Source organism: Coturnix japonica, chromosome 3, assembly GCF_054131305.1.
Source record: "Coturnix japonica strain WE chromosome 3, WE-NBRP24, whole genome shotgun sequence".
NCBI lineage: Eukaryota > Metazoa > Chordata > Aves > Galliformes > Phasianidae > Coturnix > Coturnix japonica.
Genome location: NC_140665.1, coordinates 40927590 through 40945303, shown reverse-complemented (window position 1 = coordinate 40945303; position 17714 = coordinate 40927590). Strand labels below are relative to the sequence as shown.

At 42.5% G+C, this 17714-nt stretch overlaps 1 long non-coding RNA gene across 2 annotated transcripts in view; it reads left to right on the top strand.

Annotated features, from left to right (window-relative positions):
- The window catches only part of LOC107311478 (uncharacterized), a 103726-nt gene extending 89767 nt beyond the window's left edge, over window positions 1–13959 (top strand). Inside the window, exons 4-5 of one of the 2 annotated variants that reach the window (XR_001554086.3) lie at window positions 1873–1983; window positions 13700–13959. This is a non-coding gene — a long non-coding RNA (uncharacterized LOC107311478). The remainder of the gene's footprint in view (window positions 1–1872; window positions 1984–13699) is intronic. The other variant, XR_014944772.1, reaches the window with a different exon arrangement.
- The last annotated feature ends 3755 nt before the right edge of the window (window positions 13960–17714 follow it).

Here is a 17714-nt window from a genome sequence, read left to right as displayed (position 1 = left end):
AGGGCAAGTGCTTTGTATCCAGAGGTTATATCTACAAGAAACTGTTGGGAAAGAAGTCATTGCATCATGTGCAATGAGTACCACAGGAAGCCAGCACAGACTTTGCTCCAAGAAGGTAGCAGCCCCAGGCCAGTCTTGTTCATAGTGAAGCTGAATAGGCAGCCACTTTGAAGAAGCAGCAGCTAGTGCAGGTACCTATATACTCTATTATTTTGCTGTAGATAACAGCCTTCATGTAAATAAAGATCAAGCCATACAAAAGTAATAGGAAATCTAAGTGAGAAAGGGAAAGGATTTCTGCTGTAGTTATTGGAAACGGCAAAGCACATCTTTTTTTTTGCAGGATGGGGATGTCAGCTCTGTGACCTGGGAACTAAATCAAATGTCACTGGGCTTCCACATGCAGTGAGGCGAGCCAGTGCAAACTGAGTTTTAGCTGAAAATGTCTCTTCATGTAATTGAATACATTTTCTCCAACCTCTTTTCATGGCAAATCAGCATCGGCATAGAAATCAGCAAGCACATTAATGAATCAAAAAAGCTTACCAGATTGTGTCTGTAAATACAAATTTACCTTGTCTGATAGGATTAGATGAGCAAAGAGTAAATATTCAAAAGCATGAAGTACTGAATTAGATTATTTTTTAAATGGCTGTGTTTATGTGCTCATTCTAAAGATGACACCTCCTTATGCTAGAAAAGGTGAGGGATCAAGTCTGTGGTGTAAACTCCATTGCTGTGTTCATTTTGTTGGCGTTAGGTGGCATGACTAGCAGCGCAGATCCAAGTTCATATATTCATAATACAACAAATAATATCAAACGCAAAGCTTCAGAATGCTCTGAAGTGAAATATGACTGTGTTGTTTAAGTTCAATTCCTGTAGCTATAATATCAAGAAACATCAGCTGACCCAAAAAATCTCCCCAGAAGTGTTTAAAAAACCCATACTGTATTCTGGAAACCAGGTTCTAATTCTAGGTAGATGCCAAACTGGAGCTGTCAGCCTGCCTTGTTAGCACTGAGTTTGCAATGGTGTGTTCAAATGGTGGCATTGCTTTAACATATACCTTCTGAAACATTGTATTGGTGCTGTTAATATGAAGGGAACGACTTGAATGTGGACCCAATTCAATCTTGCCTTGAACTGTACTTAATTTAGTCCCATCTTTGGGTATTCCTCACAACCTAATGCAGGGGAGAAATAAAGCTGTGAACAGATAATGCTTCTGCATTCCTTACCAGCACTGAGCAGCAGCAGTGGTGATGGGGGGACATTGGGCCTGGCCAAGCATCCAGGCCTGCATCCCTGCTGCGAGTGGCAGGAAATACTGGGGGTGTTTTGTGTTCTGTGGTTGTAGAAAGCTGTTTTCAAAAGAGCAGAGGATTGGTCTGGTGTGTTTTTCCAGACCTGTGGGCCTGGAGTGAGGCCTGCTATGTCAGGAGAGCCTTGTTAATTTGTGGAGGGTGCCAAGAAAGCAAATTCCTGTGAAGGAATATAGTGAGAAAATTCAGCTTGCAGACTAATAACTTCCAAGGAGCTGTGAAAGTGAAGCAAAGAAGTAAAAATGAATGGCAGTGTGTGCATAGTCAGATACTGCCGAAAGCATCTGCCTGCCTCAACTGACACACAGTGTTGTGCCCCAACACACAGCGCTGTGCGTTCCTTAATTAGAAGCATGTTTTTATTAACCCCACCTCAAAAGAGAATGTGTGGGTTTAAATTACAATGTGGGAATAGGTTCATGAACTCAGGCAGGTCTTACAAAGAGGCCATGGGGTTAACAAAACTCCATGGGGTTCAACCATCTCTTGTACAAACACTGGCTAATTGACAGTGGCATTTTTCTCCCACTTCTTATCCCACTTGCAGAACAAGACTGTCGGGGCTTGGAGCAAGATGCCTCCCTCTGTCAGCTCAGCTGTTCTGGGCATACATCACCACATCCACCAAGAAATGTCAGGGGCTGGCAGGGCTTGAAAGGTAAGACACTGAGCAGAAACAAAGATCATGAAAATCTCTCTTCTTTGGGGATGTTGGAATATGTTTTTGGTAGCCAAAAGTCATCCTAGCCCACCATCAACTAGAGAGGGGCAGTCTTGCAAAGGAGTGGGGTGTGGATGCTGTTCTGGCATTGCTTGAATCTGAAACAGCCAACCCCAACCCTTTTTCTCTGCATAGATTGCCCACTAGCCTTCCTGAGAGACCTGAAGAGCTTCACTGCCTCCCCACAGCAGGCTCTCTGTTTTTTATCTATGTGCTCACTATCAGTGAAAAAAGACAGGAGGTAAGCCCACATGCTCATTTAGAAACACTTGGGCATTTGGTCTCCAAGATAACACCAGAGCTCATTAAGCTCACACTCAGAGCAAATGTTTTCCTTCAGCCCACTTGTCAGTTTTAGGATGATGGAAGTGCATCTTTCATGTTTCTGGGTAATCCCAGGGAGATAACGTGTTGGAGCAGGGGTGGCAGGGGATTTGCAACCATACATGACCAAGCTTGCTGCTCTTTGAAGAGTGAGCTGGCTTGCTGCAGTGTTTAAAAATGAGAAACACATCCCTGCAACCAGCAACAGCCTCTGACACTGTCAGGCTCCCAAGCCAGATGGCTTTCACATTTCCACAGCCACACAGTCACAAACTCTGCATTCCTAGTTGTCCTTAACACAACTCCAGTGAAGCTGGAAAGTATAGTGTGCACTTGGTCCACTTGGCTAAAAATTTAGCAAACTTTCTCTTCATGATGGCTGCTTAGATCCAGAAGACCTTTTTCAGGCAATGTATTCACAGATTCCACTCAACACTGTCTGCTGCTTTGGAAATACAGGTTTTGTCCCATGATTTAAAGGCAAGCTTCTAAGAGTCAGGTAACTTTAGACAAATACAAATGCCATTTGGCCTTTATTGATTCATTTTGAGTAAAAAGTATCATTCAGAAAAACATGAGAGCTTTCTTCTCTTGGGATTTTCCTTTTCTTTTTCCAAAAGTCTTGTTAAAGACCCTTGAAGTGAAATGCAGAATAATGTCCTTGCAGAAGACAACATGGGGTTGAAATGCTATAATGCAGCTTCTGCAGAATGGTGTAAGCTGCCCAGAGCGCACATATTTCAAGTAAAATCTGACCTGCAGAATTTCCCCCCAAATTGCACTTAATAATTAGACTTCCTGAAGATACTCTGCCTGAGTCATACACACAGTAAGTCCAAATATGCTGTTCACTCTTTGCTTAAAAAAAAATGGCAAGTCAGTGAATTCTTGATCCTCTGCCTGTATTTTCCCTTTTTTTCCCCTCCTGTTTGCCTAACTGAGGTCACAAGCACCATAATAAATGTTTCTAAATCAGGATTCCTTGCCTGTAAATGATCTGTAGGCTGTTATACGCTTCATTTAAGGAACTTGTAGACAAGCTTGTGGTTTTTCTTCTTATTCTTCTATTCATACTTCATTTAGGAAACACATATCCAGACTGTATGTGTTTGCTATTTCTTAGTCCCTCTGGTTTAGCAAGATAGCAGTGCACCTGCCTAGTATTAACATTATTCAAAATCAATTGTCTCATGAGCTTAAGCACCCCGCTAATCAGTGCATCAATAGTCACTTGCAGTGACTGTGCTGTTCTCCTCAGAAAATCATTCTGGCTACAAACTGCAGAACAAATCAAAGTCTGGTTATTCCTAGTTATTATTATGTGTGATAGTCAAAAACTTTCATCAGCAAAAAATGTAATCAGGGGAAAATGATGGCATTTTATACTTAGTTTCAATAACAAGTGGAGGTATGAGAGAAGAGCTTCTTTTAGAAAACTGTGGAGCAACTAGCCACAGCATATTTAGTAAATGGGCGAAAAGAAAAATGTAGAGGGTTGGGTTTTTTTCAGTGCAAATTCTGAGAAATGTGTGGGAATGAGTAAGCAAAGCCAAGCGGAGCAGACAGCTTCAGTGTTCAAGTTTGTTGTTTCCTTAAACTAGGAATTAAAAAACCAAAACCTAAAGAATGTGCGGCCTCAGCAAAGGGAAAAATCTACTGGGAAAGAAGTTCGAAGTAATGACTTCTGAGAAGAGAGCACTAGGAATTGGACAAGATAGTAGTAGGAGACGAAAAATAGATGTAAGCTGGTCCTTTCTCACTTTACTGTACTCCTATAGAAGCAGTCTGCTTTGATCTATTATTTTCATGAATGATATTAGTTCAAAAGTCATTGGTACTAACCACAGAGTAAGTCTCCTTAAACATTCAGCAACCGTCACTGAATGTCAGTGGCTGCTCCTTTTTCCATATGGAGGAATTCAATGGCAAATGTTTGCTTCATGCATACTTCCACGTCAAATACCACTGTGTCAGACTGCCCCTCTGCTGCATCTGTCACACAGCAACAAAATGTAGCAGAATATTGGTGGGAAGGTTCAGCCTCCACTGCCATGTTGGTGGCAACATCCACCTCTGGCACTATGAGCCAACATAATAAAACAGGAGGCAGTACTTTCAGAGCTTCCCTTTTATGACTGAGGATCCAGACTTCGCTCAGAGAGAAGTAGATGCCTTTTGGATGTATAAAAGGGACTGAAATTCACTTGCATAAAATACTGGAGATAATAGGAAGGATTTTTTGCTGACACAGGTTCATTAGATGGGAATGACAACAGGGAGAACTGACATAGTGAAGAACTGAAAAGTTAAACTTCATCTTAGGTGCCTTCAAGTAAAGTATTTCCAACAGAGTAAGGAAAATGTGGTCTCCTACAGAGATGCTGATCTTTCAACTCTGTAAGATGCGGAAAGAGCCTTATATGGAAAACCTGTAGTAGATACAGTAGAAATCAGGCTTGAGGGCTAAGCAGAAGTATATTCAGAAAGGGGTTAATGAGATGAGCAGGAAATGAAAGTCCTATTTCACAGGGAAAAAAAAAAGAAAAAATGAACAAAAAACCTAGAAGAACTTTGCTTATTTGCTTTACTAAATTAAGCCTAAGAGTGATATGATTGCTTTCCATAGGCAAATAAACAGAAGGGAAAAGAGCTGGGAGATGAACAATATTGGCACAAGAACAAATGTGTATAAATTATCCATAAATAAATTGAGGAGAAAAAATCGGAAGATTTCTATTCATCAGAAGAGTGATGCTCTGCATCTATCTTCTGGCAGGAATAGTTAGAATAACGAATCTCAACCACTTTAAATGCTGTGAATGGGATTATATTGCTGGGAGCCCTATCCTTCTCTATTTGGATGTTCGAACTTCTACTCACGTAACAGCTCTTGGGGTATTTTCAAAGCTTTATTGTAGATAAGGAGCCAAATATGAAGGAGTGCAAAGGTGAAAATTAAACTCAAGCCTGTTTACTTGTGTTGGGTATTATTCCCCTGCAAAGAAAATCACTGACTCACTCAGGTGCATTTATTTCTTGTTCTGTTTTGTTCACTGTGAGTAATCTTTGCTTTAGATACAGGGGATATAGCAAGCTGACAGTCCCGCTCCATTGCAATAGCCCTTTGGTAGAAGGCAGGCAATATAAACCATGTTGCTTGCTCTGCAGTCACAAACCTCAAGCCAAGCTATTTGCTTTAGACCATGAGCTATCAAGACCTTTTGTAATAAGTTATTACATGCTTTTTACCTCCAGACACTGGTGTTGTCTGCAGGAAAGTTATCTGTGCTGTCGCCCAATCATTTGTGTCTGCTGTTCCAGGCCACACTGGCTCCACTAGATGCTTTTACCTGGGCGCTTTCTGCTGACTCTCCCAGACGCTGACTGTCTCCAGGGCTGCAGCCCTGGGAGCCTCAGGACCACCATGAAAATGCCGTCTTGAGAAGGAGGGAGGGGAAGAAAGGAGCATGCAGGAGACTCCATAAGAAGTGGACCCATTTTTGTCAACATGGGGAGAGGCACAAGGTGATCAAGGCCAGGTTGGATGGGGCCCTGGGCAGCCCTGAGCTGGTGGGTGATTGTGCAAGTTGGGGCACCCCTTCTCTGCTTTGCCTCACACAGGCTGCTTGCTTGCACAGAGCCTTTTGTTAGTTATCTGGCTGTGGATCTGGAGTTGATGTTCTTTTCTTTCCATCTCAAAAGCATTTGTGCAAAGACAGCATTTTGCTGACAAATTAACAGGGAAAAATAGAAGTATTTAAGGGCAAACCTCTCAAACTTTTGTCACAGTGCTCTATAAATACAACACAACAGTATACAGTGTCTGCTCGGATCAAATGTTTGCAATGAAAGGATGTCTGTGAATCTATTTAAAGGGGATTAAGATTTTAGCTGGCTAGATTCTGGGTCATTGGTTTAACATCTGTATTATTGTGCACTGTACTAGCTGTCTGCTAGACAGATTGCTTTAACATCTATCCTATGGCATACTGCGCTAATTATGTTTTCCCTCCTCTGAGAGGCATTTTCAGATCTGTGCATGCGAACTGCTGTCCATGTAGCTGCACTGATGATGGCACTTTGCTAACTGTCTGCTTCTCCCCTCGTGCCCCACAGCCGCTGTGTGACAGCCACGTGTCTGCGGGCTCTTCTCTGTGGAATCCTTGTGGGTATGTCCCTCTAACCAGCCAAGCTTCCTCTCGCCGTGCCAAACTGTCAGGAGATGCAGTCACAGCCAGCAGCAGTGTCACTGTAGGCTGTTGTTAAATCAGAATGAGCACAAATAGACCTAGAACCAGTCTGATAATTGTATTTTTGTTTTAAGGGCCAGCAGGAAAATTCAGGGGGAAAGAATAGTATGCAGAAGGGGATCGTTGTTGTTTATTTTGTCAAACCATTTCAATCAACCAGATATTTTTTGACCTGGAATTATTTGTTTTGCATCTTTGGATTGTTTATCTTCTTGCTTTCTTCTCTCAATTGTGGGCTGATCTGTAGGACAAAAATAGAGGCAGGAAGCTCAGCACAGAGAGCATCAGACTGGAACTGTTCAGCCAATGGAGGCTGCCCTCTTTTCTGGAGATGTAGGGGGCAAATCTGCATTTGTCAGATGCAAACTGGATTTCCTGCTCTCCACTTCACACACACACTTCCAAAAGACTCATTTTCCAACAAATTTACTGCTATCTGGAACCATCCCAGCTCTTCCTTTGCTGCTTCTTCCCTGATGAGATCTGCCCAGTGGAAAGGCATAGTCTGCTGTCCTCAAGGCACAGTGGCAGCAGATCTGTAACGACAGGAGTGTGATAAATAGAGAATAATGTGTCCTGCTAGACAGAATAATAAGATTACATCTGAGCTGCCATATCATATCAATTAAACCCTCGGCCCTTTTAGTCCAGCAAATCCATGCTGCCGCAGCAATTGGTGCTCTAGGGAGAAGGAGGAGAACGGGGCTGACACATCCTGCCTAAAATAACCCTGGCTTTCCCAGTGCTGTCTGGTCAGGCAGCGGGCAAAGTTCTCAGGTGAGCCGTGGCCCTGAGTACTACCAGCCATGGGCTTCTTACCCCCAAATGAGGGAGGTGGGGTGGGGTACCCCCGGCCAGCTGCCTTGCATGTTGCAGAGTTGCAGAAGCCATTTGTGCCTGCAGACTGGAGGCACTGTCTTCTGCCTGGGCCCCCTGGCTCTGCTGATGGCAGTGTTCATTTGTCCCAGGTGACAGTCAGCAGCAAACTGAGCACACTTTCCCTGACAACTAAAGTGCAAACGTCATGGGCTTGCCTGGCCCACTCTCCTCTGAGATACAGCTCTTTCCTTTCTTTCTTGGAAGATGGAGCATCTCCCTTGGGCAAACCTGGCATTTGAAGAGGCAACAGGCAGAGCAAAGTACTCAGCATAAAATGTCACAATCCCTTGGTCTGCTGCAACACTTTATGAGGCCATCATATACTCAGAAGTGTGTTCTCATAATGCATCTGTTGGTTTAATTAGATGTATCGCATCTATTCATTCAATTGGTTAAGCAGTGGTTTTCAGACTGTTGTCATGAACTAACCATATACATTCTCTGAGAAAGGGCTTCAATACAGCCAGCTGAATTTTATATATTTATTTTAATCTGGGCAGTAAAAACTTCTGAGAGATCAGGAATGATTGTTTTCCACCTGATTTGTGTTGGATGAGCATGGCTGAACTGCACTCTTTGTTCCCCAGGTATTACCCCAGGAACAAGATGGGACATAAATCCTTCCTGCTCTTTTCCCAACTGCTTTCAACACATCTCTTGCCTAGAAAGGTTGAACAAATTGTTCCAAAAGCATAAAAGGCAAGAAGTACCAGGGTGTTATCCATTTCAGTTTTACTCCTGAATTTACTGTTACCTAAGAAGATACAATCTCCAGGTGAGTTTTTTATTCGGGACTTAAGGGCTCTTGGTGCCTCTTTTCCATGTGAGACCACTGGTGACCCTAGGGTAAGGTGCTGCACCAAACCTCTCTGCAAAGTGAGACATACCTGCTGTCAGATCCCCACCAGCTGGAGGGGTTCTTTGCCAAGAAGAGGGCAAAAGAAAAAAAATCATTGTACAAGAAAGCTAGTCAAAACCTCCAGGAAGTGTAGTGGAGTGTCTATGAACACCCTGCACTGTGGTAAAGCCATTCATTCTCTGTGCTTTGTCCATTAGTGTGGGCACCTGGGACATGATTCTTCGCTGTGATCATCAGTGCACTGTCCAACAAGGTCCCCTTCTGGCCCTCTTTTTAGGGCAGAAGAGGGTATGGAGCAGTGGGAGGTAGAAGAGCAGAAAGCAGAGGAGAGTGAGGAGTGTGCGGAGAATTAAGCAGTGAGGGAAGGGTTGACATGTAAACTGTTTGGAAGTGACCTGCAGCAAAGGGCAAGAGAAAAAAGATAAAGAGAACCAGGGAGAGCTCCAAGAGGAGACTGAAGATGAAAAGATCAGGCCTTCTGAAAGCAGACAATCATTCTGGTCATGTACAGCACCATTCCTCAGATGGGGTAGCCAGGGACAAAGCTCTCATTCCTGCTGCAAGGTGTAAGTTGGCAAAAGTTACAGATACAAGCAAAGGTGCGGGGATGTCATTGGTTTCTAAGCCAAGGTTTTTTCTAACTGAAATGGCAGTATTACTTTCAAAAGCATTATTTTCTTGTTGTGTGTCTGTGTGTGGTTTTTAAACAATTTGCATGGGCTTTTATATGCAAACACCAGTTAGAGTTTAAAAAGAAACAGTTCTGATGAGTTATCTTTTTCTTAGTGAAGGATTGTGCAATGGAGAGAAGAAAAAAAATGGAGTGATTGCTGCCTGAAGGATAGCAGTGTCAGAATGGGGCCAGCAATTAGCCACCTCTCCTTGACATGTCTGCTTGGCATAAGCAATAGTTACAGCATCAGAAGAGCAAACACATGTACTTATTCAGGTGCAGCTCGTTGCTTTCTTAACTGTATAACAAAGAAGCAGTGAGGACCTACACTTTGCTTCAGGGAAGCCTAGGAGTGGGAATTTGGGAAGCCTCCAGGTGCTCTTCACTTGATCCGGGTTTTCTATCCCTCCAAAGGGCACCTTGGAACATCATATATTTTGTTAATGTGCTTCTGAAAAGTGGTTTAAGTGAGGGGAAAGCATCTTTGTGTTTTAGAGCACATTTAATTTGGTATAAAAAAAAATTATGCTTAGGCTAGAGGTAACGTCACAGATGGTCTGTGTCCTGCAGAGACGTAGATCTGATGAGCAGTGGTCATCAGATTTGAGCTGCTGGGCTGGTATCAAGGAGAGGAGCTGCAAGAAAGGAGCTAGAGAGTCTTATTCTTCCACTTTTGCAATCAGCAAGACTGGAAATGAAGGGCTGAGTCACACTCATGCATAGGGAATTCATTGAAAATGCCTTTATGCACCTTGCAACAGCCTTTGATGAACCTCAAAAAGGATTTTGCTGTGTAGTTTCAGAAGAGACCATCTGTGAGGTAACCAAGAAAACCAGTGCAAAAATACAGAAGAGATTGGTAAGAAGAAACAAAATCATCTGAAAAGCCACATTTACATTTAGGAATGGGGAAGAAAAAGGCCTTCAGGTGTTTCACATCAATTCAGAAATGCCTATGAAATTCTGGAAATGCCAGCAGCTTGGGGGAATGAGGCAGGGCTATTCACTTTTGTCCAGAGTCAAACTTGCTTAATGGCGTTCCCAAAACACCCATGGTGGGATTGGAAAGCTAGCTTTGAGGACCCTCTAAAGGCAGAGGCTTCTTCTCATGTCCTTCTACAGCTGTGCCAGTATAAGCTGGCTCTGTCTCCCCTGCTGTTATAAAAAATCCAGCATTTCCTTTGCTTCATCTTTTTGACAGATCTGTGCATTAGTCTGAGAGTGCTCCTGCCATTGCAGGGGAGCCAGAGCTGGCAACCCTGGCAGCATGCAGCTGGTACCCAGAGCCAGTGCACACAGGGAAGGAAGCCTGCAGAGCCCCCTGACAGCCCTGCTTTGCTCAGGGGGAGGTTTTCTCCCTGTGGAGTCTGAGACGGACGGTGTTTTAAATGATGTATAAGCATGGCACTGCGGCCATCAGGGTGAATTCTTGCCTTGCTGCAAAAAAGGAGAAGTGAAATCCTTCTACTAAATTTAGGGGGAAATTTCTACATCAGCTGAGCTACTTGGTGAGCCTGTTCTAAATGATTGCCCAAGTTGTGAGTAAAATGAGCAGTGACATTACAAAAGCGATGTGACTGCTGTGTACTGTCTGTCCCTACCTGACCTCCTTCATATCTCTCTGAGAAGCACTAAAACTTTGGGGTTGCATCTGAGCCTTCAGCGAAATGCTACGCAAAAGAAACTGAGCAGAATCCCACCAGTGTGTGATCCCCATGGAGCTGCCCAGGTCTGGGAGATGTCTGTCCATTGCCAGGGCACCACAACTAGTGAGCACCTCTGCAGAGGGGCTAGGAATCAGTCCATTGGACACAGTCGTATCTCTCATTTCCATTTGCAGCTGTGATTTGACACAGCAGCCAAAATGAGCTGGGTCACATCTGTAAGCACAGGAGAAGTTTACCTTAGAATGGCATAACAATGTATTGGGACTTTTTTCAGTTTGATAGTTCTAGAGTTCCTTTTTTGTTTTATGTTTTGTTGGGTTTTTTTTTTTTCAGCCACAAAACATTTCATTAGCAAACAGTTTACATTAAAATCCTTGCTTCTAACTCCATGATTTATCTATCAGACATTTGATGTAACATGTGGATTTATACTATCCTGCTACGCTTGCCTTTTGGAGTACTTAGGTTTTTAATATCATTAGCCTAATATTTAGTCAGAATGCAGATTTTATGATCGCAATAAAACTAATTATGGTGAGGCACTCATAACTTAGTGTGCTGGCCCTCTTAGGCATTACACATGCTATCACTGAGCTTGAGGAAAGCTATAAATGTGGTGGGATGCAGCACAGTGACTGACACAGAATAGGAATGAAGATAAATTTTGAAGATAAATTGCTCTCAGGTAAGAGATTTTTAATGACTGGCCTCCTACTGTTGAAGCCTTTCTGTGTGTTGGAGAAAGTATGCTATTGAGTCCATACTTTTTTTATACTTAGAAACCAATTTCAAATCGTACTGGATGGAAATGAGCTTTTCACTTGTTTTGTCTCTGTTCCTCACCTCTCCTTCTTTCCTCTGTGCCCCTGCTACCTGTTTCCATCTTCTTCCCAGCCCTAGAAGCTAGCTTACCTTTCTGCCTGGCCGGTGACAGCTCCATACCATGTAGAGCTGCTTCTGGGAGGGGAAGGGGCTGCCATGATGTCTTTGTGGGTCTTTTCTCCAGATTTTATTTTGGCTTTGATGGAAAATGGGTGAACAAGTAATTGCCTTTTGGCCTGGAGGCAGAAGGCCTCTGAAAGTACCCTGAAAGGCCTTGAATCAGTAAATAGCAATTACAGTAGCTCTCTCAGAGGGAAAGGGTGATGTCATGATGATTTTGAACAAATAAAGCACTTGAAAATGATAAGAGCCCAGGCGGTTTTACACTGTCATCTTTTCAGATCTGACTATTCTATGTTTCAGCTCATTAAGGCTGCTTTACAGGCAGCCGTCTGCAGTGCTTTGCATCTCTTGCCTGCCCCTGTGCACCATCCCTTATCCATTCACCTGTGCTTGGCCACCCAGACACAGCTTTGCCCTCCCCATCTCAGGCCACCCTGGCCCTCTACAGACAACTAGCCAAAGTCTCCTGTGGGCAAACAATTTCCACTTTCCTAAGTCACCATCCCATCCACATCAGCATAGCCCAGTTGGTCACCTTCTCATATCTGTCTTCAAAACAGGACATGTCAGCATGGGACTCCTTGGTCATTCATTTCTCCATTACTGTACTGCCAGCCTTTGACTGCTGCTGCTAAATTTCTTGATTGCTTGTAGATGATAAAGTTTGATGGGATTGCTATAACCAGCTGGTCTGACCTCTAATTTAAACCACAGGTCTTTTCTGAATTGTTTTCTAATGTCTTCTGAAAAAAAGACATACATTAAAAAATGCCAGCCCTTAGTTTATTTGTTCTGATGATGGAGCAGCCACCACAAGCACCAGCAGTTTGTTGCTCCATTTGTTGTTTATTATTAAAAATACATTATTTACTTCTAGTCTGAGTTTGTCAGCATCAACCTCCAGCTGTTAGAACCAGTTGCGTCTTTATCTGAAGAGTCCTCCTTCACATTTCTGTTCCTCAAATAGATTCTATGATTAATTCATCTCTTAAACTTTGTTTTGTTAAAATTAACTATCTGGTTTCCCGAGTTTTTCTGTAGTGTTTTCTACTCTCTGGCTTCTTCTGAAGTACCTTTGGTTCAAGTCATTCTTGCACAGATTACAACATGGAAGAGTACCATAGTATCACTGTCCAGCACTATTTGTCATTCTGCATATTGAAAGGTAATGCTTACCTTTCTCTACCACTTCAGTGGCTTGAAAAAGGTGCTCCCCTCTGCAGGGAATATATGCCGCACTATCTCAGAGTGATCCAGCAACCACAGAGAAAGAAAACTTTTTATCTTTGGCCTTGTAAGTAGTAAATCACTTTGAGGACATGAGATACATATCAGTGCTAAATCCTGCTTCCCTCATTGTTTCCATGCTATTAGCCTAAACCACAGGTGATAATGTTTTTGATGCCTGGCCTGGGCTCTTTCTGCCTAGACCCAGGATTTAACAGGTGGTAATATTTCGGCAGGAACTTTCCTTTTACACCCAGCTTACATGTCCAATCTCTCATTATCATGTTTCCAGTCTTTTTAATGTATCATAAACCTAGTAAGGTATTGTTTTACATTTCCTTTCAGATCAGTGGCACATATTTGGCATAACATATATACAAAAACTAAGTTTCATGGAACATCTATAAAACCTGCTTGTAGAAAATGTGCTGGTAGATGATTTCCCAGCTACAGTTTTGTTTCCAGATCTCCAAGCCGGCTTGTTCCTAGCCCCTCTAACATCTACTATGATGATATTGTGTCGTTCTAGTTTATTATTCACAATAGGAAATGGTACCAACCAAACGTCTATCAGAAGACGCTTATTTCAACCTTATCCTCTATCAGTCAAATTTGGAATTTAGCTGATTTTTAAAGGATAAAATTACATGCATTTTATTTTATTCTGTCAATCCTGAGTCTATAGAAATTGTATCTTTCTTTTTTCTTTCTTTATGAAATGAAATTCTCTATCACCTGTGTGCATATTCTTCAAGGGCTCAGTTCAGTTGCACAGAGCTGGTATCATGGGACCATCTCATTTACCTTTTTTAATATTTCCATCTTACAGGCTTTCTGCCAGTACCCTGGAACTTCCCCAGTGTTTCAAGACGCATAGAAAATGAACATTACTGATGCAGAGAGCTGTTCATCAGCTCTTCTGAAGTTGTTGATTTCAAGTTTTCCGGATTGTAGAAGTCTGGAGAGAGTAGCTGCTCGTTAGCATCACCTTTGGCTTCTTTTGGAAAAAAAAGGATTTCTGTACAGCTTTGAAAATCTGTGTGTGCTCAGCCTTTTCCCCAAGTACAGAGCAGACACTTTGACTGACCACTTCTGCCTTTTTTTACATTCCTTCTACTGGTGGCCAAGGGAAGTGGGAAGGATTCCTTAAAATCTCTTCATGGCTGACAGTGTTGATCTCTTTCTGAAGAGGCCAATCTGCAGAACTGGGAGAATTTATGTGGCTAAAAACATGCACATGTGCCCTCACCTGATACGATCCTGGCAGGGATCGTATACATCATTCCAATGACTCCACAGAACAAAAGCCTAGTCAGCTTTTCTCTAATATTCAGATCATTCCAGTTTGGATCAAGATACCTACACAGATTTTCATGCACCAGTTCATTATTTGTTAGAAGTTACTTGTGGCAAATCTAAAAGATAAAACATGAATAACACTTTTTTTTTCTAAAGGGATTTTTTTTTTATTGTTCTTTTTTTTTTCTTCCTGAAAACTACGCTGCTGACCTGTCACTGAACCTTCATTCATCTATACTGCATGTACTGCATGCGCATACTGTAAAATGGTGGCAAGTATTAAATATTCATCTTTTTCTCCAAAGCAAAGCTGTCTGAAAAGACTCTGCTTAAATCTTTGCTGTGCTTAGAGCTTGTGCTCACAATGAAAAGGGAAACTAAGACAAATACCGCACACGTCACCACTGTTACTCTTAAATACTAACAGTGTTATATTCACAGAGGGTAAAAAAATACAGCTCTTTTTAAATGGTTTCAGAATCATTCTGAAGTACTGCAATATACGTTCCCTTTAGGAGCTGAGTATGTCTTTACTTATGGAAGTTTTGTATATGAATTGAGTGGCCATTTGAATTAAATTCCATTTAGCAGAGCTGATGAAGGTGCAAAGGAAGTTGCTAAAAATCTTCACTGCAAGAGGGCTTTGCTTCACTGTGTGTTTGAAATAGTAGCATCCACACTCTCACACCACTCATAGCAACATGTATGGTTAACAGGAGCTGTGGATAATGGACTTAATGAGCCGCTGCCGCTCTCTCAAGTGAGAGTTGCTATTTTGCTGCTTAATAGCCATCACACATTTATTGAACTAGACCTGTGAGCCATAAGGTGTTTCTGCTCTGTGAAGAGTAGTAGGAATCAGCAACATGGAGATACTGCTTAAGAAAAGAATAAGAAAAAAAAAATAGCCTGATTTTTTTCAAAAATAATATTTATGGTAAGATGTGCAACGGAACAGGAAATTTCACCAGCTGAGATAAGGTGGCAGAAGAGCAGATTGTAATGGAAAACCTGTGCAGCCTGACATGCTGCTTTAATGACGACTTGAACACTAGAAAGAGTGGCAGGAGCATGTGTCTGCACACCTATACTCCATTCACATTTTATTTTTTATTATATTTTTATGCTGGAATTGTGCACAGAATCCCCAGCTGCAGCCTGTCTTAATGCTACAGTGCACACAGACACCACTGGAGAGAATCTAATGTTGGGAAGAGGAGAAGGAGAGGAGGAGAGGAGTGGCCTTATTACAAAGCTGAGGAGATGCCTCGTTATCCTCACCTCCCCAGGAAGAACCAGCAGTTACACTGCTCAGATAATGCTCAGTGCTGAGTGGCAATGAATGAAACAGATCATTACTAGATGGTTGGCTGCAAGAGATGCTTAGGGAAAAAGATATCTCAGGACACAAAGAGAAAAATTTCACTGACGAGAATTTTTTCCTTGTTATTTAAGCAGTGTCCAGCACAATGAGCCTCCCTGATGTGGTTTTGTGTTGTGTGACAATGTAAATGTTTACCACTGCTGCTGATCATCATAACTATAGCCAGTGTAATTTACAGCAATTGAAAGCGCACAGCTGCCAGACCATGAAATGGTCTGAACTATACAGTGTCTGGTGTGCTTGTGGTGCTAATGATAATGTGATGTGCCTCAGTGGCTTTTTGAAAGGTCTGACTGTAGGAACTTGCTTATTCTGTACTGATGGGCAGTGGCCCGAGATTGGAAAATAAATCTGAATTCAGCAGAAAGGTGTCTTTCAGAGAGCCTACCTTGGGGTAGGAGTCCTGCTGTTTGCTGAGGCTCCCTTTGGAGGCTGTGTTGTGGATCTGTATGTATTTGGCTTCTAAAATGCTCAATGTAGCAACAGAGAAAATGGAGGCATCTAGCTTGCAGACTTGGACATGGAAGCAGGGCACATGACTGGGCAGAGCTCATCTCTGCCATGGAAGTGAAATGAGTGTGGATGTCCCAAAGCCAGAGTCAGGCAGGAACACTTCTGGTGGCACAATCTTTGGGGAAGAGAGCTGAAGGCCTAAGATCACTGACGTATCTAATGATATAGAAATGCTCTCCAAGCAACCAGTCTTTCTTCTTGCAGGCAGGCAGTTCCTGTCTGACTTTCCACTGAGAATTTATGAGGGTGTTATTTTCTCATACAGATAACTAATCTCAAATGCTCAGTCACCAAATGATGTGCTGATTTCTTGATACTCATGTCTGAAAAATTTGGCCTTTGGGCCTCTTGTTCTCACTAAGACTGAAATATTATTTATTCCATCATGCAATTGTAAGTATAAATATCTGCAAACATCCTCAATATTTGTAAACCTGCATTTTGCAATATCGCAAAACTTGCAAAGTCTGCAAATGCCCCAGAGCTTGAAGGGCAGAGATAATTATATTATTACTTAAAATGTTGATGTACACAGGGCTACGCAGTCTCCTACAGTCTGAGTCAGAAGCCTCAATGCTCTGTATCCCAGACTTGCTGCAAATTAAATGTGAACGGCTATGAACTTGAGTGGGTTAAGGCATCATGTTGTGCCGCTGTGGAGTTCGCTGCTATTTATCATTGCCTCCCACTGTGAGGTTGGAATAGGCAGCCTGAATGTCACGTACGCTGTATTTATAATGCTGTTTTAAGGTCATCTCCATGTGCAGATGCTCTAGACAGAGTGGCTGATAAGTACAGATGTGGTTGTTGCAAGGCACTAAATAGACTGGAGATGATTAATTTGTAAAAGCCATATTTCAGCCAAGAACACTGCTGTGGACAGTCTATTACTGGCAACCTTCCAGTCACCAACAGCTGGCAATTAACACTTACACAGAGATGCCCAAACTTTGTCCAGCCAAAGGCTTCGGTGGCCATTTGCCAGAGCTTTAGGGCTGTACCTATTTTACATAAAATGGAGCAGATTGAAGCAGATTTAATCTTTCTTATGGAGCTGTGGCCCACAAAAGCTTTTGCTTCTGGCATGCTTTGCTGTACCCTGATCAAACCATTGCCCCATTGTGGAATTCAATGGGCCACATTTAGCCTCAGGGTTGTAGTCCGGTTTTCCATGAATTACGTTAACTACTGACAATATACACAAAGCCTTTCAATCCAAGTGTGGAAATGCAGCAGTTAATCACATCCCTTTGTACATGAAGAGACTTTGCCAAGATATAATACATGTTCTGATGATATAATTTAACAGTAACTACTAACAGAATGCTAGTCATTTGTGCTGAGCATTACACACGAGGGAAAGTTTCTGACCTGCAAATGTGCAGACTCATAAGACAAGGAATGAACTATCAGATGCACATAATTCTTGCTGAAGTAGAAGGCTGAGGAAGAGAAGATCCCAGTCAGCATGAAGGACAGATGGCAGCTTCAGGCCACATCACATGAAGAAGGAAAGAGACTCTCTTGGACTACTTCCACTCCCATTTCTGCAGCTGTCTCCCCCGTTGCAAAAGCCCTCTGCAGCAGTCAGTGAAGAAGAGGGTGGATCTATGAAACCTGGTTCTGATCACTTGCCCTAGCTGTCTGT